The sequence below is a fragment of the Ranitomeya imitator genome, chromosome 5 (genome assembly GCF_032444005.1).
Source record: "Ranitomeya imitator isolate aRanImi1 chromosome 5, aRanImi1.pri, whole genome shotgun sequence".
Taxonomy (NCBI): Eukaryota; Metazoa; Chordata; class Amphibia; order Anura; family Dendrobatidae; genus Ranitomeya; species Ranitomeya imitator.
In genome coordinates this window covers 411,916,647-411,942,719 of record NC_091286.1, presented here as the reverse complement: position 1 = coordinate 411,942,719, position 26,073 = coordinate 411,916,647, and the positions used below count along the sequence as shown (strand labels likewise).

The window sequence follows — 26,073 nt, the reverse complement described above, 5'->3', positions numbered from 1 at the left end:
CAGCAAGAGCAAGTTTTGGCTTATCTTGCTGACTCAGCCTCTAGCTCTTTTGCCTCCTCTCGTGAAACTGGTAAATGTCAAAGCAGCGCGTCGTTAGTGGATGTTCACGGTCAGGGACAAGTCGCTTCCTTGTCCTCTTCAGCAAAAACAACAGAGAAGAATGCAGCAGGCGACACAACGGGTTACTCCATGGAGCTCTTTACACATACCGTCCCTGGCTTAGAAAGTGAAGCAGTTAACAGTCCATGCCCATTACAAGTTGAATCTGACATGGAGTGCACTGATGCACAGCCACAGCCAGACTACTATGCTGGTCCTTTGACTCAGACCACAACATTGCCCTCGCAGGGTAATGATCAAGAATCAGACCCTGATGAGACTATGTTGCCCCATCACGAACGCTATACCACCGACCGACACGGTGACACAGACGAAGTTGCACACGAGCTACAAGAAGAGGTAATAGATGACCCAGTTCTTGACCCCGATTGGCAGCCATTGGGGGAACAGGGTGCAGGCGGCAGCAGTTCTGAAGCGGAGGAGGAGGGGCCGCAGCAGGCATCAACATCGCAACAGGTTCCATCTGCCGGGCCCGTATCTTGCCCAAAACGCGTGGCAAAGCCAAAACCTGTTGGAGGACAGCGTGGCCATCCGGTTAAAGCTCAGTCTGCAATGCCTGAAAAGGTATCCGATGCTAGAAAGAGTGCAGTCTGGCATTTTTTTAAACAACATCCAATTGATCAGCGCAAAGTCATCTATCAAAAATGTTCAACTACCTTAAGCAGAGGACAGAATCTGAAAAGTCTCAATACAAGTTGCATGCATAGACATTTAACCACCATGCATTTGCAAGCCTGGACTAACTACCAAACGTCCCTTAAGGTTGTAGCACCCTCGGCCAATGAAGCTAGTCAGCAACGCAACATCCCTTCCGGCAGTGTAGGGCCACCATTTTCCGCACCACCTGCAGTATCTGTGCAGGTTTCTTTGCCAGGCCAAAGCAGTCAGGGTCAGGGAATCACCAGTTTTGTAGTAGGAAACACTGCATCTAGGGCACCGGCGGCAACAATACCATCTCCCACCGTCTCTCAGTCTGCCATGTCCACCGGCACCCCCGCTAGTTCCACGATCTCCAGCTCTCCAGTCCAGCTCACCCTACATGAGACTATGGTTAGAAAAAGGAAGTACTTAGCCTCGCATCCGCGTACACAGGGTTTGAACGCCCACATAGCTAGACTAATCTCGTTAGAGATGATGCCCTACCGGTTAGTTGAAAGCAAAGCTTTCAAAGCCCTGATGGACTACGCTGTACCACGCTACGAGCTACCCAGTCGACACTTTTTCCAGAAAAGCCATCCCAGCCCTCCACCAGCATGTTAAAGAGCGCATCGTCCATGCACTCAGGCAATCTGTGAGCACAAAGGTGCACCTGACAACAGATGCATGGACCAGTAGGCATGGCCAGGGACGTTACGTGTCCATCATGGCACACTGGGTAAATGTGGTGGATGCAGGGTCCACAGGGGACAGCAAGTTTGGGACAGTTCTGCCTAGCCCACGGTCTAGGAAACAGTTGGCTGTAGCCGTTCGCACCCCCTCCTCCTCCTCTTCGTCCTCCTGCAGAAGCGAGAGCTCGTCCACAGACCGCAGTCGCACAACCACTCCATCCGCAGCTGCCACTGTTGCACACCAGGTCTCCCATTATGGGGCAGCTACTGGCAAACGTCAGCAGGCTGTATTGGCTATGAAGTGTTTGGGCGACAACAGACACACCGCGGAAGTTCTGTCCGAGTTCTTGCAGAAAGAAACGCAGTCGTGGCTGGGCACTGTAGATCTTGAGGCAGGCAAGGTAGTGAGTGATAACGGAAGGAATTTCATGGCTGCCATCTCCCTTTCCCAACTGAAACACATTCCTTGCCTGGCTCACACCTTAAACCTGGTGGTGCAGTGCTTCCTGAAAAGTTATCCGGGGTTATCCGACCTGCTCCTCAAAGTGCGTGGACTTTGCTCACATATCCGCCGTTCGCCCGTACACTCCACCCGTATGCAGACCTATCAGCGTTCTTTGAACCTTCCCCAGCATCGCCTAATCATAGACGTTGCAACAAGGTGGAACTCAACACTGCACATGCTTCAGAGACTGTGCGAACAGAGGCGGGCTGTTATGTTTTTGTGGGAGGATACACATACACGGGCAGGCAGTAGGATGGCAGACATGGAGTTGTCAGGTGTGCAGTGGTCGAACATTCAAGACATGTGTCAAGTCCTTCAGTGTTTTGAGGAATGCACACGGCTGGTTAGTGCAGACAACGCCATAATAAGCATGAGCATCCCCCTAATGCGTCTGCTGATGCAAAGTTTGACGCACATAAAGGATCAGGCGTCTGCAGCTGAGGAAGAGGAAAGCCTTGATGACAGTCAGCCATTGTCTGGCCAGGGCAGTGTACAGGACGAGTTAGCGGGCGAAGAGGAGGAGGAGGATGAGGAGGATGATGGGGATGATTATATTTTTAATGAGGAAGCTTTTCCGGGGCCACTGGAAATTGGTGGCGCGGCAAGGCCGGGTTCTGGTTTTTTGAGGGACACAAGTGACGTGGATTTGCCTGAAACTGCCCCTCAACCAAGCACAACCGCAGATTTGAGAACTGGAACTTTGGCCCACATGGCGGATTATGCCTTACGTATCCTCAAAAGGGACACACGCATAACTAAAATGATGAACGATGACGATTACTGGTTGGCCTGCCTCCTTGATACTCGCTATAAAGGCAAATTGAAAAATATAATGCCACATGAGAACTTGGAACTAATATTAGCAACCAAACAATCAACTCTTGTTGACCGTTTGCTTCTGGCATTCCCTGCACACAGCGACCGTGATCGTTCTCACACGAGCTGCAGGGGCCAGCAGACCAGAGGAGTTAGAGGGGCAGAAATCAGAAGTGGCGTTGGCCAGAGGGGTTTTCTGACCAGGTTGTGGACTGATTTTGCTATGACCGCAGACAGGACAGGTACTGCAGCATCAATTCAAAGTGACAGGAGACAACATTTGTCCAGTATGGTTACAAACTATTTTTCATCCCTTATCGATGTTCTCCCTCAACCGTCATTACCATTTGATTACTGGGCATCAAAATTAGACACCTGGCCAGAATTGGCAGAATATGCATTGCAGGAGCTTGCTTGCCCGGCAGCTAGTGTCCTATCAGAAAGAGTATTCAGTGCTGCAGGTTCAATACTAACAGAAAAAAGGACTCGTCTGGCTACCCAAAATGTAGATGATCTAACCTTCATTAAAATGAACCACAACTGGATTTCGAAATCTTTTGCCCCACCTTGCCCGGCCGACACCTAGCTTTCCTATGAAAAGGTCTTGCCTGTGGACTATTCTGAATGCCTTTTCCAATCTCGTAATTTTCTGCACCTGATTGTCCAGCATACGACATGTTTACACCTCACTAAATGGCCAAACTCCCCACACGGGGCCGTGGTATCGACACTTGGCGACAGCACCCGTGAGAGTGCTGTTTGTCTGAAGAGGTGGGTGTGCCCGCTTTTGGTCGACGGCACTGCCACTGGGTCCCTCCTAGTACAATAAAGTGTCTCTGGCGGTGGTGGTGCGCACCCAACGTCAGACACACCGTTGTAATATGAGGGGCCCTGGGCCTGTACCGCCGGCCACAAGACAGTTCCCCCCCCCCAGCTCAAACAGTGCTCTACCACTTGCAAAATTATCTCACAGCTCCACCAATGTTTAGTCTATGCGCTGACATCCTTCAATGCCTGCCACTGACAATACCATTGTATTGACATTTTTGTTATGTTAGGCCTTCGAAGCCTGCCTGCGGTCACTCCTTCCACTATGCCTCCACTGACCACACCACTGCTGCCCGTGTACCCCTGGAACCAATTTAAAATTGCCTACAGCCAGCCCAATTTTTTTATTCTAGGCCTTCGATGCCTGTCTGCGGTCCATTCTTTCCACTACTACTACACTGACCAGGCCACTGCTGCCCGTGTACCCCTGGAACCAATTTAAAATTGCCAACAGCCATGTGTTATTATTTTAGGCCTTCGATGCCTGTCTGCGGTCACTCCTTACAATATGCCTCCACTGACCACACCACTGCTGCCCGTGTACCCCTGGAACCAATTTAAAATTGCCTACAGCCAGCCCAATTTTTTTATTTTAGGCCTTCGATGCCCGTCTGCGGTCCGTTCTTTCTACTACTACTACACTGACCAGGCCACTGCTGCCCGTGTACCCCTGGAACCAATTTACAATTGCCTACAGCCATGTGTTATTATTTTAGGCCTTCGATGCCTGTCTGCGGTCACTCCTTCCACTAGGCCTCCACTGACCACACCACTGCTGCCCGTGTACCCCTGGAACCAATTTAAAATTGCCTACAGCCAGCCCAATTTTTTTATTCTAGGCCTTCGATGCCTGTCTGCGGTCCATTCTTTCCACTACTACTACACTGACCAGGCCACTGCTGCCCGTGTACCCCTGGAACCAATTTAAAATTGCCTACAGCCATGTGTTATTATTTTAGGCCTTCGATGCCTGTCTGCGGTCACTCCTTACAATATGCCTCCACTGACCACACCACTGCTGCCCGTGTACCCCTGGAACCAATTTAAAATTGCCTACAGCCAGCCCAATTTTTTTTATTCTAGGCCTTCGATGCCTGTCTGCGGTCCATTCGTTCCACTACTACTACACTGACCAGGCCACTGCTGCCCGTGTACCCCTGGAACCAATTTAAAATTGCCTACAGCCATGTGTTATTATTTTAGGCCTTCGATGCCTGTCTGCGGTCACTCCTTACAATATGCCTCCACTGACCACACCACTGCTGCCCGTGTACCCCTGGAACCAATTTAAAATTGCCTACAGCCAGCCCAATTTTTTTATTTTAGGCCTTCGATGCCTGTCTGCGGTCCGTTCTTTCTACTACTACTACACTGACCAGGCCACTGCTGCCCGTGTACCCCTGGAACCAATTTACAATTGCCTACAGCCATGTGTTATTATTTTAGGCCTTCGATGCCTATCTGCGGTCACTCCTTCCACTAGGCCTCCACTGACCACACCACTGCTGCCCGTGTACCCCTGGAACCAATTTAAAATTGCCTACAGCCATGTGTTATTATTTTAGGCCTTCGATGCCTATCTGCGGTCACTCCTTCCACTAGGCCTCCACTGACCACACCACTGCTGACCGTGTACCCCTGGAACCAACATCAGAAAATATAAAAATAAGTATTTTGCTTATAAAAAAGAAAATACTGGAGAGATATCAAATGCAGACATTTTAACATTAAAAACAAACACATACAACAAAAATCTGGTACAGTACTAAAAATGGCCACCAGCTACAATAACTTTCTCCTGCAAGTAGTTAACTGAAAGTTTTTTTCAATTCAAAACACAGATATGGCATCCACCGAGTGTTGTCCTGTCGCGTCTTCTTTATATTATTGCCAAGAAGATGCAAAACAATGAAAATAATAAAATCATTATTTACCAAAAAAATAGAGTAAGTCAAAACCACATTGCAAATAAACATTCATTACAAATAAAGAAGCAGGGCGCGTCCGAGGGTGAGTATATACCTAATAAGAATATAATCACCCTCGGACGCGCCCTGCTTCTTTCCGACAGCCTTCCTTCCTAAGAATCAGCCCTTCCATGGTGTAGAGAGAGGGTTTGTTACACTCCAAGGTGTTCCCCAGGTTGCCTTTCCTGAGCTTCGATCTTCATGCTCTCGTTTAGTAGTTGTCGGAAAGTAGGCTGCATTAGGCCTACAAATTGGGTATGGGGTGGAGAGAGATGGTGTGTTACACTCCAAGGTGTTCCCCAGGTTAACTTGCCATTGCTTCGGTCTTCCGACTCTCGTTTAGTAGTTGTAGAAAACTACACTGCATTAGGCCTAAAAAATGGGTATCGGGTGGAGAGAGATGGTGTGTTACACTCCAAGGTGTTCCCCAGGTTGCCTTTCCTGAGCTTCGATCTTCCGGCTCTCGTTTAGTAGTTGTTGGAAACTACACTGCATTAGGCCTACAAATTGGGTATGGGGTGTAGAGAGATGGTGTGTTCCACTCCAAGGTGTTCTCCAGGTTGCCTTTCCTGAGCTTCGATCTTCCGGCTCTCGTTTAGTAGTTCTTGGAAACTACACTGCATTAGGCCTACAAATTGGGTATGGGGTGTAGAGAGATGGTGTGTTCCACTCCAAGGTGTTCTCCAGGTTGCCTTTCCTGAGCTTCGATCTTCCGGCTCTCGTTTAGTAGTTGTTGGAAACTACACTGCATTAGGCCTACAAATTGGGTATGGGGTGTAGAGAGATGGTGTGTTCCACTCCAAGGTGTTCTCCAGGTTGCCTTTCCTGAGCTTCGATCTTCCGGCTCTCGTTTAGTAGTTGTTGGAAACTATACTGCATTAGGCCTACAAATTGGGTATGGGGTGTAGAGAGATGGTGTGTTCCACTCCAAGGTGTTCTCCAGGTTGCCTTTCCTGAGCTTCGATCTTCCAGCTCTCGTTTAGTAGTTGTTGGAAACTACACTGCATTAGGCCTACAAATTGGGTATGGGGTGTAGAGAGATGGTGTGTTCCACTCCAAGGTGTTCTCCAGGTTGCCTTTCCTGAACTTCTATCTTCAGGCTCTCATTAAATTGTGGTTAAACGGAACAACTGCATTTGGCGTACTAGTTGGTTTGGGGCCTACTATCGGTGTCTGCCACTCCTTGCTGTTCTCCTGGTTTCCTGTCCTGAAATTCCGTTTTCAGGCGCTCGTTAAGTAGTTGTTAATGTTAGACTGCATTTGGCCTACTAGTTGGGTTGGGGCCTACTATCGGTGTCTGCCACTCCTTGCTGTTCTCCTCCACTGAACAAAGCTGTGCCGCCTGTTTACTACGGTTGCCAATTTTGAACTGCATTTCGACTACTTACTGATTTGGGCCTACTCTCTGTGTCAGCCTCTCATTCCAGTTGTCCTCCACTGCAAAGCCCCCTGGTTATTCCTGTGTTACCAATTTTGAACTGCATTTAGCCCACTTTATTCTTTGGGCCTATATCTGTGTTTCCTCCTCATCCTGCCCATTGCCCAGCCAGTGATAGATGAGTCTGCTGGTACATTGACCCATAACGCAACATTCCCCGTGCACGCTACACAACAACATTGTGACCCTGCTGAAAGTCAGGTTGCTCTTCCCGCATACCATACCACCTTACACGGGGACAAAGAGGAAGGTGCAGATGAAAATGCAGGTTCCTTCATCAGGTGGGGGGAGGAATACTAGTTGGCGACGTCACTGGCACATAGTACGCAAAAGTGTTGCTGCCGGTGGGAGGCGCCCCCGCCGTGCAAACACACCGCTGTACTTTGAGGGGCCCTGTGCCAGTGCCAATGCCAACGAGTGGGCCCCCCCTGCTTGCTCAGGTTCACAGCACTTGCAAAGTTGAAATACTTACCTCTCCCTGCTCCACTGCCGTGACGTGGTCCAGATTTCCTGGGCCCACTAATTACAGCCCTACACACCACAACTTTAGCCAAATGACCCCCAATTTCAAATGCCTTCCAATTATTATAAGGTAAATTACGCTTGACAAGCTTCATTAAGAAGAATGGATGGTTTTGACATTAAAATGGGCACTCTAGGTGTTTTCCTGGCCCCCACTCACTGCCGACTATGCTGCCCCATTGACTTGCATTGGGTTTCGTGTTTCGGTCGATCCCGACTTTACGTCATAATCGGCCGATTTCACTCGACCCGACTTTTGAGATAGTCGGGTTTCGCGAAACCCGGCTCGACTCTAAAAAGGTCAAGGTCGCTCAACTAATTGTTGCCATGGCGACGATGATGTCATAAAGGTTGCCTCGACCAATCAGCGACGGGCACAGTCTGCCGTGAATTCTGGAATCATCTTTGTCCATATACTACGGGGACATGCATACTCTAGAGTACCCGATGCGTTAGAATTGGGCCACAATCTAGTGTGTATATGTGTGTGTAATATATATATATATATATATATATATATAAAATCATTGAGACATATATATATTAATATTTCATCCAGCGCTAGATAGCTTAGAAGCCGGTAATTCAATTACCGGATTTTCATTTCTCCTTCCTAAACCCAACATGATTTGAGACATGGTTTACATACAGTAAACCATGTCATATCCCCCTTTTTTTGCATATTCCACACTACTAATGTTAGTAGTGTGTATGTGCAAAATTTGGCCGTTCTAGCTATTAAAGGGTTAAATGGCGGAAAAAATTGGCGTGGGCTCCCGCGCAATTTTCTCCGCCAGAGTAGTAAAGCCAGTGACCGAGGGCAGATACTAATAGCCTGGAGAGGATCCATGGCTATTGGCCCCCCCTGGCTAAAAACATCTGCCCCCAGCCACCCCAGAAAAGGCACATCTGGAAGATGCGCCTATTCTGGCACTTGGCCACTCTCTTCCCATTCCCGTGTAGCGGTGGGATATGGGGTAATGAAGGGTTAATGCCACCTTGCTATTGTAAGGTGACATTAAGCCAGATTAATAATGGAGAGGCGTCAATTATGACACCTATCCATTATTAATCCAATTGTATGAAAGAGTTAAAAAAACACACATTATTAAAAAGTATTTTAATGAAATAAACACACCGTTTGTTGTAATATTTTATTGTACGCTCAATCCACTGGCTGAAGACCCTCGCTCAGTGACAAAGAAAAAATAATAAACCAACAATATACATACCTTCCGAGGATCTGTAATGTCCCACGTTGTTAATCCATCCTCTCCAGGCTATTAGTATCTGCCCTCAGTCACTGGCTTTACTACTCTGGCAGAGAAAATTGCGCGGGAGCCCACGCCAATTTTTTCCGCCATTTAACCCGTTAATTTAATAGCTAGAATGGCCAAATTTTGCACATACACACTACTAACATTAGTAGTGTGGAATATGCAAAAAAAGGGGGGATATGACATGGTTTACTGTATGTAAACCATGTCTCAAATCATGTTGGGTTTTTGAAGGAGATAGCTTAAAAGCCGGTAATTCAATTGCCGGTTTTTGCTATCTTGCGCTGGATGAAATAATATATATGTATGTATATATATATATATATATATATATATATATATATATATATATATATATATATATATATATATATATATATATATATATATATATCTCACTAACACAGACAAGATGATAATGTGTGCAAATTGAAAAGCGCTGCGGAATATGTTAGCGCTATATAAAAATAAAGATTATTTATTTATTTATATATATATATATTAATATAATCTATAGACAGTATATATGTTTTCATTATTTTTTGAGCACATGGATCCCTTGTATATCCGTATGTCAGTTTTGCAAGCCTGCGAGAAAATCTCGCAGTACGGATGCCATACGGATTACATACGGAGGATGCCATGCGCAATATACGCTGACACACCCTGCCTACGAAGGAGATACGGACCACTATTTTGGGGACTTTTCAGCGTATTTCGGCCGTAAATTACGGACCGTATTTTTATACGCCGAGTGTGAGGCCGGCCTATGAGGATGCCCAATCAGAAGCAGGCGGCAACACAGCAGAAAAAGAACACACCCACACCATAGCTTACAGCACATTTAGCAGAGTGTAATATGTAATCACATTTCCGTCTGCTGCGCTTTATCAACTTCTTAAAATGCTGCAGTGAGAGCAGAGCAGGCTATCATGTCTCACACATTAGCAGTCTGCTCTTGGCTACTCCAGTAGAAGAAGTAATGACATCCTGGTCTGGTCTCGCTGCATAGTGAGCTACCCTGAGCACAACAAATGTGTGTGTGATAACTGACAAATTTAGCTTGAGCGTGGGGGAGAGGCAGTACAGAAAAGATGACAGGGTATGTTTCCACGTTCCGTGTTTGCAGCGCTTTGGACGCAGCTCCACCCACAGCGCTGCCGGCTTTTGTACGCGCAGTGATTCCGCATGTGTTCATTGAACACATGCGGAATCACCACATCCTATACATAAACTGATATCTATCTTGTGGAGACTAAGCGTCTCCGCAAGATAAATAGACATACTGCGTTCTATAAAGACGCGCAGCATGTGCGTATACACAGGTCTGCCACCTGCGTCTTTGAACGCATAGTGGGGATGGGATTTCATAAAATCCCTTCCACTATGCTGTAACATCTGACCGCTGCGGATTGGATGCAGCATCCAATCTGCAGCGTTTCCTGACCGTGGAAACATACCCTTATGGGAGGAGGAAAGCTGATAGAAGGGTTTGTAATGTGAGACATCTAAACTCTGCTGCGCTGCCTCTCCCCTCACAGGGACATTATCTGAAAGGTACAAGACATCTGTGGTTTTTAATTATTCAGGATGGTAGAAAGGGTACGTTTGTATGTCATACATTTCACACACTGAGAAACCTGCTTTTCGCTACAGGGTGTTGCTCCCTGGCTATGATCGATAAGAATCATACAGGGGTAAGTAGTACATACGCCCAGTGAAAACCTTCTTAGAATACTCACTTGGACATAAAAGTTAACTCATTAGGTTCCAAATACATTGATTGCCAAAGTCTCCACAACAGAGGTGAAGTTATAAAAAAAAACAAAAAAAAAATTTTTTTGTAACTCTGCAGGTACTAGTCTATCATGTCTCCAGTTCAACATGAAAATTTTGGTGAAAAGTCCCCTTTGTGAGACTACTTACACTAAAACTGGTAGTGTAGATTTAAAAAAAAAAATAAGTTCTAAGGCTATGTTCAAATGTTGTGTTTTTGCTGCTTTAACCCCTTTACCCCCAAGGGTGGTTTGCACGTTAATGACCGGGCCAATTTTTACAATTCTGACCACTGTCCTTTTATGAGGTTATAACTCTGGAACGCTTCAACGGATCCCAGTGATTCTGAGATTGTTTTCTTGTAACATATTGTACTTCATGATAGTGGTAAAATTTCTTCGATATAACTTGTGTTTATTTGTGAAAAAAACGGAAATTTGGCGAAAATTTTGAAAATTTCGCAATTTTCCAACTTTGAATTTTTATTCTGTTAAACCAGAGAGTTAAGTGACACAATATAGTTAATAAATAACATTACCCACATGTCTACTTTACATCAGCACAATTTTGGAAACAAAGTTTTTTTTTTCTAGGAAGTTACAAGGGTTAAAATTTGACCAGCAATTTCTCATTTTTACAACAAAATTTACAAAACCATTTTTTTTAGGGACCACCTCACATTTGAAGTCATTTTGAGGGGTCTATATGGCAGAAAATACCCAAAAGTGACACCATTCTAAAAACTGCACCCCTCAAGCTGCTCAAAACCACATTCAAGAAGTTTATTAACCCTTCAGGTGTTTCACAGCAGCAGAAGCAACATGGAAGGAAAAAATTAACATTTTACTTTTTAGTCACAAAAATGTTCTTTCAGCAATAATTTTTTTAATTTCCCAAGGGTAAAAAGAGAAAATGGACCTCAAGAGTTGTTGTCCAATTTCTCCTGAATACGCTGATACCCCACATGTGAGGGGGAACCACTTTTTGGGCGCATGGCAGGGCTTAGAAGGAAAGGAGTGCCGTTTGACATTTTCAAGCTAAAATTGGCTGGAATTGAGATCGGACGCCATGTCGCGTTTGGAGAGCCCCTAATGTGCCTAAACAGTGGAAACCCCCCACAAGTGACCCCATTTTGGAAACTAGACCCCCTAAGGAACTTATCTAGTTGTGTCGTGAGCACTTTTATCCCCCAAGTGCTTCACGAAAGTTTATAACGCCCGGGCGTGAAAATAAAAAATCCTATTTTTTCCACAAACATGATGGTTTAGTCCCCAATTTTTTATTTTCTCAAAGGAAAAAGGAGAAATTGGACCCCAAAAGTTGTTGTCCAATTTGTCCTGAGTACGCTGATACCCCATATGTGGGGGGGGAACCACTGTTTGGGCGCATGGCAGGGCTCAGAAGGAAAGGAGCGCCGCTTGACATTTTCAAGCTAAAATTGGCTGGAATTGAGATCGGACGCCATGTCGCGTTTGGACAGCCCCTGATGTGCCTAAACAGTGGAAACCCCCCACAAGTGACCCCATTTTGGAAACTAGACCCCCTAAGGAACTTATCTAGTTGTGTCGTGAGCACTTTTATCCCCCAAGTGCTTCACGAAAGTTTATAACGCCCGGGCGTGAAAATAAAAAATCCTATTTTTTCCACAAACATGATGGTTTAGTCCCCAATTTTTTATTTTCTCAAAGGTAAAAGGAGAAATTGGACCCCAAAAGTTGTTGTCCAATTTGTCCTGAGTACGCTGATACCCCATATGTGGGGGGGAACCACTGTTTGGGCGCATGGCAGGGCTCAGAAGGAAAGGAGCACAGTTTGACATTTTCAAGCTAAAATTGTCTGGAATTGAGATCACACGCCATGTCGCGTTTGGACAGCCCCTGATGTGCCTAAACAGTGGAAACCCCCCACAAGTGACCTTATTTTGGAAACTAGACCCCCTAAGGAACTTATTTAGGTGTGTCGTGAGAATTTTGAACCTCCAAGTGCTTCACTAAAGTCTATGATGCCCGGTGTGAAAATAAAAAATTCTATTTTTTTCCCCCACAAAAATGATCTTTCAGCCCCCAATTTTTTATTTTCCCAAGGGTAACAGGAGAAATTGGACCCCAAAAGTTGTTGTTGAATTTGTCCTGAGTACGCTGGTACCCCATATGTGGGAGAAAACTACTGTTTGGGCACACTTCGGGGCTCGGAAGGGAAGTAGTGATGTCTTGGAATGCAGACTTTGATGGAATTGTCTGCAGGCATCATGTGCCATTTGGTGAGCCCCTGATGTGCCTAAACAGTAGAAACTCCCCACAAGTGACCCCATTTTGGAAACTTGACCCCCTAAGGAACTTATCTAGGTGTGTCGTGAGTATTTTGAACCTCCAAGTGCTTCACTAAAGTCTATGATGCCCGGTGTGAAAATAAAAAATTCTATTTTTTCACCCACAAAAATGATCTTTCAGCCCCCAATTTTTTATTTTCCCAAGGGTAACAGGAGAAATTGGACCCCAAAAGTTGTTGTCCAATTTGTTCTGAGTACGCTAGTACCCCATATGTGGGAAAAAACTGTTTGGGCACTTCGGGACTCAGAAGGGAAGCAGTGACGATTTGGAATGCAGACTTTGATGGACTAGTTCTGAGGGCGTCATGTTCCGTTTGCAGAGCCCCTGATGTGCCTAAACAGTAAAAAAAAACCACAAGTGACATCATTTTGGAACCTAGACCCCCAAGATCTTACTTAGATGTGCCCCCTCTTTGGAACTAATCTACTGGTTCCTGTTAAGTAAATTAGTAGTGCATGGAGGTGTGGTACAATTTGAAGCAGTCCTTCATACACAGGCCAGGTTTGTCGGGGCAGGTGTCGCATTGATAGATGGTGTCCTTGCGTACTCCTCTTTTGTAGCACACTCGGCACCTTTTTTGCGGCTTACTTTTTCTATCAGTTGGCGGGACCACCCCCGGAAAATGCTGACCTGGTATGATACGAGCACCCTCAGTTCCGGAAGTACTGGGGCCCGCTCCTTCCCTCGTGCCAAATATCAGGGCCTTAACCACTACCTCCTGGAACTGAAGGTACGACGTATCAGTGTGTCGTGCACATCGTGACAGCAGGAAAGCGTTGAGCATTGCCATTTGTACGATGTACACGGACAGCTTTTTGTACCACACCTTGGCCTTCCTCAAAGCACTGTACGGCTGGAGGAGTTGATCGGAGAGATCAACGCCCCCCATGTTTTTGTTGTACCCCAGTACACAGTCCGGTTTGCAGACCTGTGTTGAGGTACCCCGTACACTGCTGAGGGCACTGCCATCACCGTGTATGGTGGTCAAGAGAAGGACATCCCTCTTGTCCTTGTACTTGACCACCAGCAGGTGGTCGCTACATTGGGCTTTGCTCTCACCTTTTCTGAGCATCTGCCCAAGTAGCGTCTTCGGGAGGCCTCTCTGAATTTTGCGGACAGTACCGCAGGCTGCGGTACCTCGCGCAGAGAGGGATTTGTAGAGTGGGATTTGTAGAGTGGGATGCTGGTATAAAAGTTATCAGTATAGAGGTGATAACCTTTATCCAGCAGTAGGTGCACCAAATCCCACACAATTTTCCCACTCACTCCCAGGATGGAAGGACACTCAGGCGGTTCAATCCTGCTGTCCTTCCCTTTGTACACTCTAAAGCTGTAGGTGTACCCTGAGGTACTCTCACACAGCTTGTAGAGTTTGATTCCGTACCTGGCCCTTTTGCTGGGCAGGTATTGACGGAATCTGAGCCGCCCCTTAAAATGAACCAAGGACTCATCCACACAGATGTCCCTTTTGGGCACGTACACTTCAGCAAACTTTTTGCTGAAGTGTTCGATGACCGGCCGAACTTTGTACAGACGGTCAAAATTGGGGTCATCTCGTGCGGGACACCGTGCATTATCGTTGTAATGCAAAAACTTATGGATGGCCTCAAAACGCGTCCGAACCATGACCATTCGGAACACTGGAGTGTTATATAAAATATCTACACTCCAATATTGCCGAATTTCTGGCTTCTTCACGATCCCCATATGGAGGACCAGGCCCCAAAACTGCATCATTTCAACTGCGTCCACAGGAGACCAGTTAGAAAATGATGAACGGGGGTTTTGCTCCAAAAATTGCCGAGCATACAAATTAGTTTGCTCCACCATGAGGTTAACGAAAGCCTCAGAGAAAAAGACTTTGAAAAAGTCTATTTCTGTGAGGCCGGTGGTGTCAAACTTGATTCCTGATTCTGCCACAAAATCAGGAATCAGTGGCTCGTAATTTTCGGGGGGCGAGGTCCATATGGGGTCCGAAGAGGGTCGCGCTGGTTCATTTTCAGGAGTGGGCGCTGCCTGATCTTCTCTCCTGGGGCGTCTGCGTGGCGGTTCCGCAGGACCCAAGGAGGAAGATGAGGAGGAGGAAGAGGATGAAGAATCTGAAGAGTAAAGGAATGTGGGATCCTCGCCCTCGCTATCAGTGTCGGAGGCAAGGAAAGCATATGCCTCCTCCAATGAATAGCACTGCTGGGACGAACGGGACATTTTTTGTGTGATTATGGTGCTTGGGTGTAATATTTATTGATAACTGTGTACGTGGGGGGGGGATAGTGTTTGGTGCAAACTATTCTGAAAGGAAAAAGCTAAAGGGAAAAAAAATACCTGTAAAAGGAAAAGTCTAAAACAGCAGGCCCTAGCTCTGATAAGTGAACTGCGTCACTTATCAAAGTTCGGCGGCTGCTGGGTGTGTGAACGGGGATGTGTAAAAAAAAAAAAAAATGAAATGAAAGGCACGGGTTCAGATGCAGCGGCGGGGTGCGTGGATGGGGATGTGGGAAAAAAAAAAAAAGAAATGAAAGGCACGGGTTCAGACGCAGCGGCGGGGTGCGTGGACGGGGATGTGGGAAAAAAAAAAAAGAAATGAAAGGCACGGGTTCAGACGCAGCGGCGGAGTGCGTGGACGGGGATGTGGGAAAAAAAAAAAGAAATGAAAGTCACGGGTTCAGACGCAGCGGCGGAGTGCGTGGATGGGGATGTGGGAAAAAAAAAAAAGAAATGAAAGGCACAGGTTCAGACGCAGCGGCGGGGTGCGTGGACGGGGATGTGGGAAAAAAAAAAAAGAAATGAAAGGCACGGGTTCAGACGCAGCGGCGGAGTGCGTGGACGGGGATGTGGGAAAAAAAAAAAAAGAAATGAAAGGCACGGGTTCAGACGCAGCGGCGGGGTGCGTGGACGGGGATGTGGGAAAAAAAAAAGAAATGAAAGGCACGGGTTCAGACGCAGCGGCGGGGTGCGTGGACGGGGATGTGGGAAAAAAAAAAGAAATGAAAGGCACGGGTTCAGACACAGCGGCGGGGTGCGTGGACAGGGATGTGGGGAAAAAAAAAAAGAAATGAAAGGCACGGGTTCAGACGCAGCGGCGGGGTGCGTGGACGGGGATGTGGGAAAAAAAAAAAAGAAATGAAAGGCACGGGTTCAGACGCAGCGGCGGAGTGCGTGGACGGGGATGTGGGAAAAAAAAAAGAAATGAAAGGCACGGGTTCAGACGCAGCGGCGGGGTGCGTGGACGGGGATGTGGGGAAAAAAAAAAAAGAAATGAAAGGCACGGGTTCAGACGCAGCGGCGGGGTGCGTGGATGGGGATGTGGGAAAAAAAAAAAAAATGAAAGGCACGGGTTCAGACGCAGCGGCGGGGTGCGTGGATGGGGATGTGGGAAAAAAAAAAGAAATGAAAGGCACGGGTTCAGACGCAGCGGCGGGGTGCGTGGACGGGGATGTGGGAAAGAAAAGCGAGCACGAGTGTTGATCGGCGAACTGCGTCACCAATCAACGCTCGGCGGCTGCTATATTTGGGCACGGACGGACGCGGCGCAAAGTGGGGGTGGAGGGGGAAGGGGAAGGGGGGGAGGGGTAAGGGGGGGGGGGTGAAGTAAGATCGGGCCGGGATCGGGGATGAACACTTACGGTTGTAGTCTCTCTTCTTTCTTCTGTCTTCTTTCTTCTGTCTTCTTTCTTTAGCAAGAATTGTGGTGTCACAGGCTACTGTGGCACCACAAGTCTCAGCACAGGAGGGGATCTGTCAGCGTGACCGCTCTTCAGGAATCCTCACCAAGTGTGAGGATTCCTGAAGAGCAGTCAGACAGGTCAGGGACAGGTGAGACAGGTCACAGAGCGGTCACACCGCTGCTGTGACCTGTCATTGGTGGGATCGAATGATCACACCGATCCCACCAATCAGAGGTGGCCCTGGTGACGCCGGTGACGCTAGGCACCAGCCTATGATCGGAGCTCACAGCTCCGATCATAGGCAGGTCACCGGCAGGTCACCAGCAAGTGGCCGGCAGGTGACCGGCAGGTCACCATCAGGGCACAGCGCGGGCACACCGCTGCTGTGCCCTGATTGGCAGAGCTGCAGGAGGTGGTGGGGGAGGTGGCAGGCAGATGAGGCTGGATTTCCAAGCAGGGCACAGCGCGGTAACACCGCCGCTGTGCCCTGCGATCGGCGCGATCGACGGCGATCGATGTGATCGTCGATCGCGCCGATCCGGCGGGACTGTTCCTGATTGGCGCGATCAACGATCACATCGATCGCGCCAATCACAGCTGCAGGATCCGGAGCCTTCCTCAGCTGCCCTGCGGCTCCGGATCAGGCACTTTCAGGCAGGGCACAGCGCGGTAACACCACCGCTATGCCCTGCGATTGGCGCGATCGATGTGATCGTCGATCGCGCCAATCCGGGGGTTTTGGCCGGTGCCTGGGTTGCCAGGCACCGGCCCCAGGATCGAGTACATCGGTACTCGATCCTAGCCTGGAACCTCACTGTTTCAGCCAAGCTGATTGGCTGAAACAATGAGAAAGGCTGTGATTGGCTGTTCAGAATTGAACAGCCAATCACAGCGATCGGGAGGCGGGGGAGGGGACGCCATACCCCAGGATGCCGAGGCCATCTTCCCTGAGGTAAGATGGCGTCGGAATTTTAATGTGATCACCGCGACTTAAGTCGCAGTGTCGCATTAAAGGGCATGACGTACTATCCCGTCCCTGGTCATGGGGGCCCACCCCACCTGGACGGGATAGTACGTCTGATGTCAGAAAGGGATTAATATGCTGCGTTTTACAGTAACCGCAAAAGCTATGAGATTTCAGAAATCTAATGCACACAATATTTTTTTTTATCCTGAACTGGAAATTGCTGTGTTTTTGAAAACTGCAGCATGTCCCTCCTTTCAATGTTTTTCTCACCCATAGAAAGCAATGACTAAGTTCAGAAAAAGACGCAGCGCGTGAACATAGCCTAACATTGCAAGAAAAAGATCTAGATATCATTATACAAGAAAAGATTATAGATTGGGTTCACTGGAATTCATTTTTTACCCCCATTTGTTAAAGTGTATAATTAAGGGCGGTTTCACATTTGCGGTTGTGTCCGCAGCGTTTTGTTCCGCAATTATCCGCATGTGTTGTGTATTCCTATATTTAACATTAGAGACGCATGTGTCTGCGATCGGTTGCGTTTTGCCGCGTTTGACGACACATGCGTTATTTCGACGTCTGCGGTTCGGCGTGGTAAACGCTACATGTAGTAATTTTAGAGGCGTCAATTTGCCTCCTAGAAACATATGCGGTTGTTAGCGGATGGAATGCGGCAAAAAACGCATTGCTGTCTATGTGAACGCATGCGACCACAAGAACATGCGTTTGCTTGCGTTTGTGAACGCATGCGTTGCACCACAGGAAAACATGTTTAGACACTGATTAGCCACCCCCCACATACAAAGTGATAAAGGGAGGGAGTGGACAGTTGCAGGCCACTACTCAGCAGATAGAGAACCAGAACAGAAAGACAACAGCACCTTGGAGGAAACAAGACTGAACAATGTGAGTGTATCCTAGCCAATGCCTTTATTTTCTATTTTCTGTCTCTACATGTCCTAATTTCTGCCATTTCTTTCTTTCTGCATGCATCAGAATGTCATCATCTTCTGATGAGAAGCAACGTCCTGGGCCTTCACAAGCCAAACATGTCAGTGAAGTGAGTACTCACCTCCTCAGATTGGTAAGTATTCACTGTCACATCTACACATGTGAATTTTTTTCCCCTCTTTTTTAGAGCACTACTTCCACTGCGGCAGAGGGTGAGCAGGAGCAGCGAGGGTCACGGTCGGGTGGCAAGGCGGCAGCGTGTAAGTATACCTGGCTGACCGTTTACTGTATCCTCACTTTAGTATTCTTGAATCTTCCTTTCTTTACTTTTCTCTTTCTTTACATTTTTCTTCTGGACTCCTTTTTTATCTTGACTTTCATTATTCATGCCATTTCTCTGCCTCGGTTTTCTTTCTTTTCCTTATGTTAATGTATCCAACATTAATGTCTTTATTTATTTTTAGGTTCCAGAACGGGATGAGGACCTCATTGAAAATGACCTCCTCATCTCCCTGGTCCATGAGCGAGTTCCGTTGTGGGACACCCGGGTTCCCCAGCACTTGGACAATGTGACGATCCGGCGGCTATGGAATGAGGTGGCCAAAGCGATGTGGGATGGCTGGAGCAACGCCCTGACTCGGGTCCGAAATGCATTTTGTAAGCATTGCAATGCAGTGTGATGCAGCAGAGACCTTGGTCGTGCTCACTAAACTGTGTGTGATTACAGAAACTCTCAGGAGTTTCTCTCATCACACACAGTTGTGTGAGCACAGACAAAAGTTCATTGTCTAACCATTATTTTTTGTTTTTTCAACAGTGCTCAAAGTCAAAACACGTTGGCGTTTGATGAAGGACCTCTTCAACAACGACCTGCGTCAAGAGAGCAGTATTCCCAATGGTTCTGGAGCAAGGATCCAAAAATATAAATACCACCGCCTTCTGGCATTTTTAAGACCGGTCTTGCCCAGAGAACGTAAGTATTTTTTCGGTGTATTAGGGTACGTGTCCACGTTCAGGTGCAGATTTGGTGCACCTGCGTAAAATCCTGACCAAATCCTGATGCAATCCTGAGGTCACTGGCAGGTCACCTGTGTTGTTCATGCGTTGTTTGAGCATTGTAAGGACATGCTGCATTCTGAAAAGACGCGCCGCATGTCCGTTTACGCAGGTCTGCCGCATGCATAGTGGAGACGGGATTTCATGAAATCCCCTCCACTGTGCTGTCACATCTGGATGCTGCGTGTTTGACGCTGCGGCTCTATGCAGCATCAAACACTTAGGTTGTGTTGTATTAACATAATCTGTATGTTTCTATTCCACAGGAGTTGGCGTTTTGTAAATGTTTGGTATAATTTTTTTTTCTTTTTTCACAGAACATGGAGCAGCACTGTTGACCCAGGTTCTGGAGCGATCCTTCATTAGACAGCCACAGACCCGTCCCAGCCATCCAGCAGCGCTGCAGCAAGTGGGCCTGCCACACTAACTGGAGACCAGAAAGCTGGTCCATCAGGTGTTCCCCTTTCCCAGTCCTCTGCCTCTGCCCCTTTTTGGAGGGGGGGCTCCATCCGGCAGCGGCAGAGGGTCACTCATGAGTGAGTTTTTGCACTTGAGCTCGGTTTTTCACAATGGACTCAAGGCTTTGGGTGACCGACTGGATACTGCCATTAGCCATATGAATACAGGTATCCAGGAGGTCACCAAAAGCCTTGACCAAGTAAAAGTCGACCTCCAGAGGCCAGCACATCATTTTTTAATAAAGTTGAACAGGGCATGTCGGAACACCTTACTCCTGATCTCCAGCTTAGTGTCATGCAGGCCTGCAATGCTGCTTACGTGCAGGCTATGCAGCAGTGTCGGTATTTTCAGTAGACAGTGGCGGCATATCCACCTGTGCCTACACCATCACGCTTGACCTCAATGCCGACCTCTGCTGCACACCACTGCACGGCCACCTCCATTCCAAGCACTGCCGGACACCACTACAACACCACCATGCCGAGTGCTGTAGGACAGCCCACCGCCACCACTATGACAACTGCTGCTCCTGGTTGGACCTCCTCCACTGACACCACCAAGCAGATGCAGGACCCTGGCATGGCCTTCCTCTCTGCCACCACGATGCAGCAGGACCCTGGCATGGCCTTCCGCTCCGCCACCACGATGCAGCAGGACCCCGGCATGGCCTTCCAAACTGCTACCGCAACCATGCAGCAGCAGCGGGTCAAAGACAGTGACAGTTCGGCCACTATGACCAGGTCGCAAGAAATGAGCCCGCCGAGGCTCCCCATACCGAAGCGCTCGATCCCAAAAAGGGAAAAAAAAAAAAAAAGTGGACTATTTTTATTCCTCCCCCCTCACCTCCCAATGTGTCTGTTATGTCAGTTTTGTCTCACCCTTCCAGAGTGTCTCAGCACTCTCATGCGTCGAGCCCCATCCCTAATCTGCCAGACCCTAGTACTTTAATAGCCCCTTCTCCTGTCACCCCTGCGTCGTCCACAGTGAGTCAAGCTTCACAGCTACATAACCCCCATTTCCAGCACTCTACCCCAAGCAGGCACAGTTCATTTTCTTTTTGTTTTGTTTTCAAAATAAATAATGTTTTTTGCCCCAAAAATGTTTGGTTAGTTGTGTATTTCGCCGCCAGCAACACACACCATGCGCCAAATAAAAAACTGCGCCGCACACTATTTTTTGCAAACATCATAGCTCCAGTAGTTAGCAAGTACAACACTGCAGTTTTGTGTGTCTTTATTATAGAGATATGAGGTGGGCCAAAAAATTTATACTTGTATTTTATCTATAATCTCTTCCTTCTGCTTAGTCTGTGACTAGTGTTGCAGACTAAAGAGAAAATGCGGCAATACAATGCAGAACTATACTCAACAGGTCATGTGTCCAAAAACTAATTAGTTAGGACACCTGACCTGGTGAGTAGAGAACTGCCTTGTATAACCTCCATTTTCTCTTCTGTGTACGTAATCTATTTCACACAAAGTGAAGGGACGATGGGGGTCATACAAGGCATATCTATGCTCACCTGGACATGTGTCTGAAATAGTGAATTCATAAGGCTGTTATATGTGCATCATGAATTCATTATTTCTAGAACCTGACTTGAGTATAGATCTGTTTTGTATTAAACAGCCATCGTCTCTTCAGTCTGCGTCCAATAGATACTGCAGAACAGAATCAGGATGCAATGATGTCAACAACCTCACCACTAACAACCTAAGTGGTTTGTAGAGGAAATACATAGGAGACATGGTCAAGATACCAAAAATATAAAGTTTATTAACAATAAATATTAGTAACATTTCAAACATAACTGGTACAGACCCAAACCCAACAGGACATTTTATACAAGATTGTCCTACCATGCCACACGTCCAATATCAGAATAAAAAAAGGCAGCAAATTGGTCCCGCATGTGGCCAACTTCAGCAGTTGACCGCAGCGGGTGATGCTGGTAATCTGGCAATGGGTTTGCAACTGGTTCTTCCAGTTCAATGTTGGGTCGCTCCTTATCCATTATGTAATTGTGGAGAACCACACAGGCTTTTGTCCACCTCATCGACTGTCTCCATTTTTAGATTAATGGCTGTTGCAAGAATGTGCCATTTTGAGACTAGAATCCCAAAGTTACACTCTACTGTTCTTCGGGCCCTGGTCAGTCTGTAGTTAAAGATCCTTTTAGTGTGGTTCAAGTCCCGACTGGAATATGGCTTCAGTAGGTTTTCACACATCTGAAAGGCCTCATCCCCAACCATAACAAATGGCATCGGTGGACCTTGAGTGTTGGGGAGAGATCGTGGCTGTGGAAAATTAAATTCTTTGCCATACACACGGCGCCCCATATCCGAATTCTTGAAGTCTGGGAATCGTTGCCACGGCCAAAAGCTCCAATGTCCACGGCGATGAAGCGACAGTCCACATCTGCTATTGCCATGAGCACAACAGAAAAATATTTTTTATAATTGAAGTACTCCGATCCTGTTCTGGCTGGTTTGATAATGCAGATGTGCTTTCCATCCACCGCTCCCAAACAGTTGGGGAAATCACACACACTCCAGAATTTTTCAACAATTTCAATCCACATGTCCACGGTGGGTAGGGGTATAAACTCATCCCGGAGAACATTCCACAAAGCCCGGCAGGTGTCCGCAACTATTCTGGACAGGGTAGAAATTCCAAGCCGGTATTGGAAGTGGGGGGATGATAAACTCTTTCCGGTTGCCAGAAATCTTTAATAAAATAAATAAAAAAAATGTTACAATCAATTCTATTTATGGTGTTGCTCTGCTAAAGACACAAAGAACAATATAAAGAATACATGTAAGAACAACCAAAATTAGGACTTGCATTTGTTTAGAATTGTTACGTACCTTAATGTAAGCAGCAGACGTTCCTCTGGTGGAATCGCTCTACGGAGCTGGGTGTCCTGTCTCCGGATAGCTCCATGGACACGACCAAGCAAATCCCAGAAAGTCTTGTGACATCCTTGTATATTCCGGGAATTTGTCCAGGTTCGCATGAAGCTCGCCATATAGCGTGTGATAGGCTCCACGGCTCTCACGTAGTTCGATAATGGGGTGTCGCCAAAAATGCTTATGCCGTGTCCTTTTCCATCTTTCGCGATTTCTGTGTTGCTCCTAAGCAAACGCACAGGCAAGAAACAGCTTGATGCTTAAATCCAGGTTGAAATAAAGCTCTCCATGCGAAGATCCATCATGACACAGGATACAGTAGCACACTTAAGATTTCAGCAGTCCTAGGGTCTATATATAGATATCCCATGACACTCCCTCCATAGTCCCATTGGCAGTGTCTGGTTATCTAGATTTTTCTCCTGTAAAATTTTCCACCATGCGCACAAAAGAACGCAAACACATTGACAAAACGCATGATAAAGCGTGAAAACGCGGCATTTTATTAACCGCATGCGTTCCCGCATGAGTCTAAAAAACGCTGCGTTTGTACGTGTTTCTATGCGATTTTTCCTGCACTTGCGGATGCGGATTAAACGCTGCGGATTCGAACGCAAATGTGAAACTAGCCTAAGGTGGCAAGTTTTTAATCATCTGCAAAAACAAGTCAACAGAAAGAAAATATTTTCTTCTAAAAAAAAAAAAAAAAGTTTTCAATAAACTGACAGTCAAGTGGATTAAAAACTACAAGCGTGTATATAGAATCCTGAGTGTACATGTAGACTACGTTTACTAACTCCAAGACCTGCATAGCTGACACGGTTGCAATCTGTCTATGAAAGGATTAGAACACACAGACTGACTCTTCAGGGGTATAATTCCAATTTGGCCATGGGCCAAATTCCACGTCACATAATGTAGCTGTCAAGTGATGTCATGTCACTGGCATCCCTTTGTATTGAAAGCAAGCATCTGGGGTGCAGCACATAAAGAATGACATCACTGCTGAGCGGACTGCATTAGAGGCATCAGCAGCAGATGGAGCCGAACATAAAAAGCAAGCGACTTTCAAACAAACAGTGCTGACTCTGCTTTTTCCCCTAATATTGGTAGCCTGGCAGGTCCTTCAGCTCACCCCGCAGCTGGCACAAAATGCACGCTTCATCTCCAAGTTCCTCCAGTACAGCTGCCTGAGCCTGGTGGAAGAAATCTCAAAGCTGCGTTATTTCTTTTCCCTCCTCTGTTGGTGCACTTTTACTTTAGACAGATTGAATAATTAGCCAAGTCAATCATATTCACTTAACGTACACTTCTGGATTGGATTGAGAGCATTTACCACCAAGGGTAGCCAAATACATTATATGAAGTCATGCTTTAAAGGGTTTCGCTGGAATTTATTGATTTTTTTATGTCACACTAATCCGCTGATACAAGGTGCCATGGCACACCATTCCCCTGCATCAGACACAGCTTGCAGTACCATTCACTGCCACTACACCATGTAACTGCGCCAATTTCAATGCACTAAGGTCTCTTTAAATCTGCTGATCTGTGTGAATGTTGGGAGTTGGACTAGCAATTGCACATAAATCGATAAACTACCCAAAGGAGCGCTTAAATTACCGTAAATATATTTTAGCCCCAGAAAACATTGTTAAAAAGAAAATGATCACCTATATTTGTTATTAAATAAAACCAGATGGTTTAACACTTTTTAAAGCGCCACTCCAGACGGATTTTATCTTCCAGCACTGGAGTGGTGCCATTAATGCAAGTTCCCTGACACCAATCTTCTACTTACCAGCCGCTGTCTTCAGCTGTTCCTGGTGCCACTCCAGTCCCAATTCACCATCTTGAGGTAACTGTCACAGACTCTCAAATGTAAATCTATAAGGGCCTTGTCCTGGCCTCATTCTGGCTCTTAAAAACTTACATTGAGAAGTGACCTCCGGCTCGCCTAGTGAAGACTGGCACAATTTGGCAGGTTGACAAGAAAAATAAATACTGTACCCTTTAAAAATGAACTTTTAATAATTAATGTCAAAAAATATTTTAAAATTCGCCTCAATCCAAAAGGTGCTTAATTATCCCCACTGGACCTGTTAGTCAGTGGACGTTGAGCGGGGGGTGCCAACCTCTGCTGCCAGGTAGTAGGTTCAGCATAGGGATATAACAAGGGAGCGATAGCTACACTATATGCACCCTTTGTGCCTTTGGTTTGGATTGGATTGGGGCCAATTGTAAATGTACATTTTTTTTGTCAAAACTGTCTATATACTACCCTAATTTTATATAAGCAAGACTTGGCAGGTCCGGCAAAAGTAGACAGGAGCGGCGCAAACGGCAGCTGAAAACAGTGGCTGGTGAGTATATTAGGGGCAGGGCACTAAGTGTACCTGGTGTGGGGGTCATTGTACAAGGAGGAGGAGGACTTGATCAGTGTCCATTATTTACCGTGAATGGTGGATACGGTGTTATCCAAAACAGCTTTTACCTTTTATTTTGATGTGTTGTGTAATAATTAGATCACGGCTGAAAATAGATCTTCCCAGGACACGAAAGGAAGAATCAGGCCATTTTAGTAACAAGCCAGGTTTTTTTTCCCCTCTTCATTCTGTTATGGGAGAGCACAGAGCTTGGGCCAGCGACATGACCATGTAACTGTCAATCTTTAGGTGTGCTCCACCCTCAGCACCTCAGAAGCCAGGAGGTAGAGGAGCGACGTGCTCCAGAAGATGAAGGTTGTGTTCAGGTATTTTTTGCACATTTTAAGTAGCATATTTGGTGCCTGAAATGTGCAGCATAACGAATGAGATTGCTGAAGTCTCTTACCCACGCTGCTTTAATTTCATGCATGTGAATTTTCACTTAAATGAGTGTGAAAAACGCAAGTAAATGCCTGTATCATATGTAGCATTTTTCCCACCACTAGGCTGGTTTTTGCTGCAAATTAAAACCTTACAAATACAACATGTGTAATACCAATCACTGCTTAGTGACGACTTCTTGGACAACCCTTTAATGACAGTAATCATTCCTATAAAGTTGAACTGCTCTTTCAAATAGCAATTTGTTGCAAAAAATGCAGAAGAGAGCAATGGTTCTTTATTCAGCTATGAAAATGCACACATAAGGGCTGACTGCAGTTGTCAAGCTATT

The 26,073-nt window shown here is 46.6% G+C and overlaps 1 protein-coding gene and 1 long non-coding RNA gene across 3 annotated transcripts in view; one reads left to right on the top strand and one right to left on the bottom strand.

Moving 5' to 3' along the window:
* LOC138638050 (uncharacterized) overlaps window positions 1-18,743 on the top strand; it is a 260,052-nt gene extending 241,309 nt beyond the window's left edge. The window contains exons 2-3 of the long non-coding RNA XR_011312440.1: window positions 18,536-18,599; window positions 18,678-18,743. This is a non-coding gene — a long non-coding RNA (uncharacterized lncRNA). The remainder of the gene's footprint in view (window positions 1-18,535; window positions 18,600-18,677) is intronic.
* DIS3L2 (DIS3 like 3'-5' exoribonuclease 2) overlaps window positions 1-26,073 on the bottom strand; it is a 588,376-nt gene that overhangs the window by 227,968 nt on the left and 334,335 nt on the right. The gene's annotated exons all lie outside the window — the stretch shown is intronic.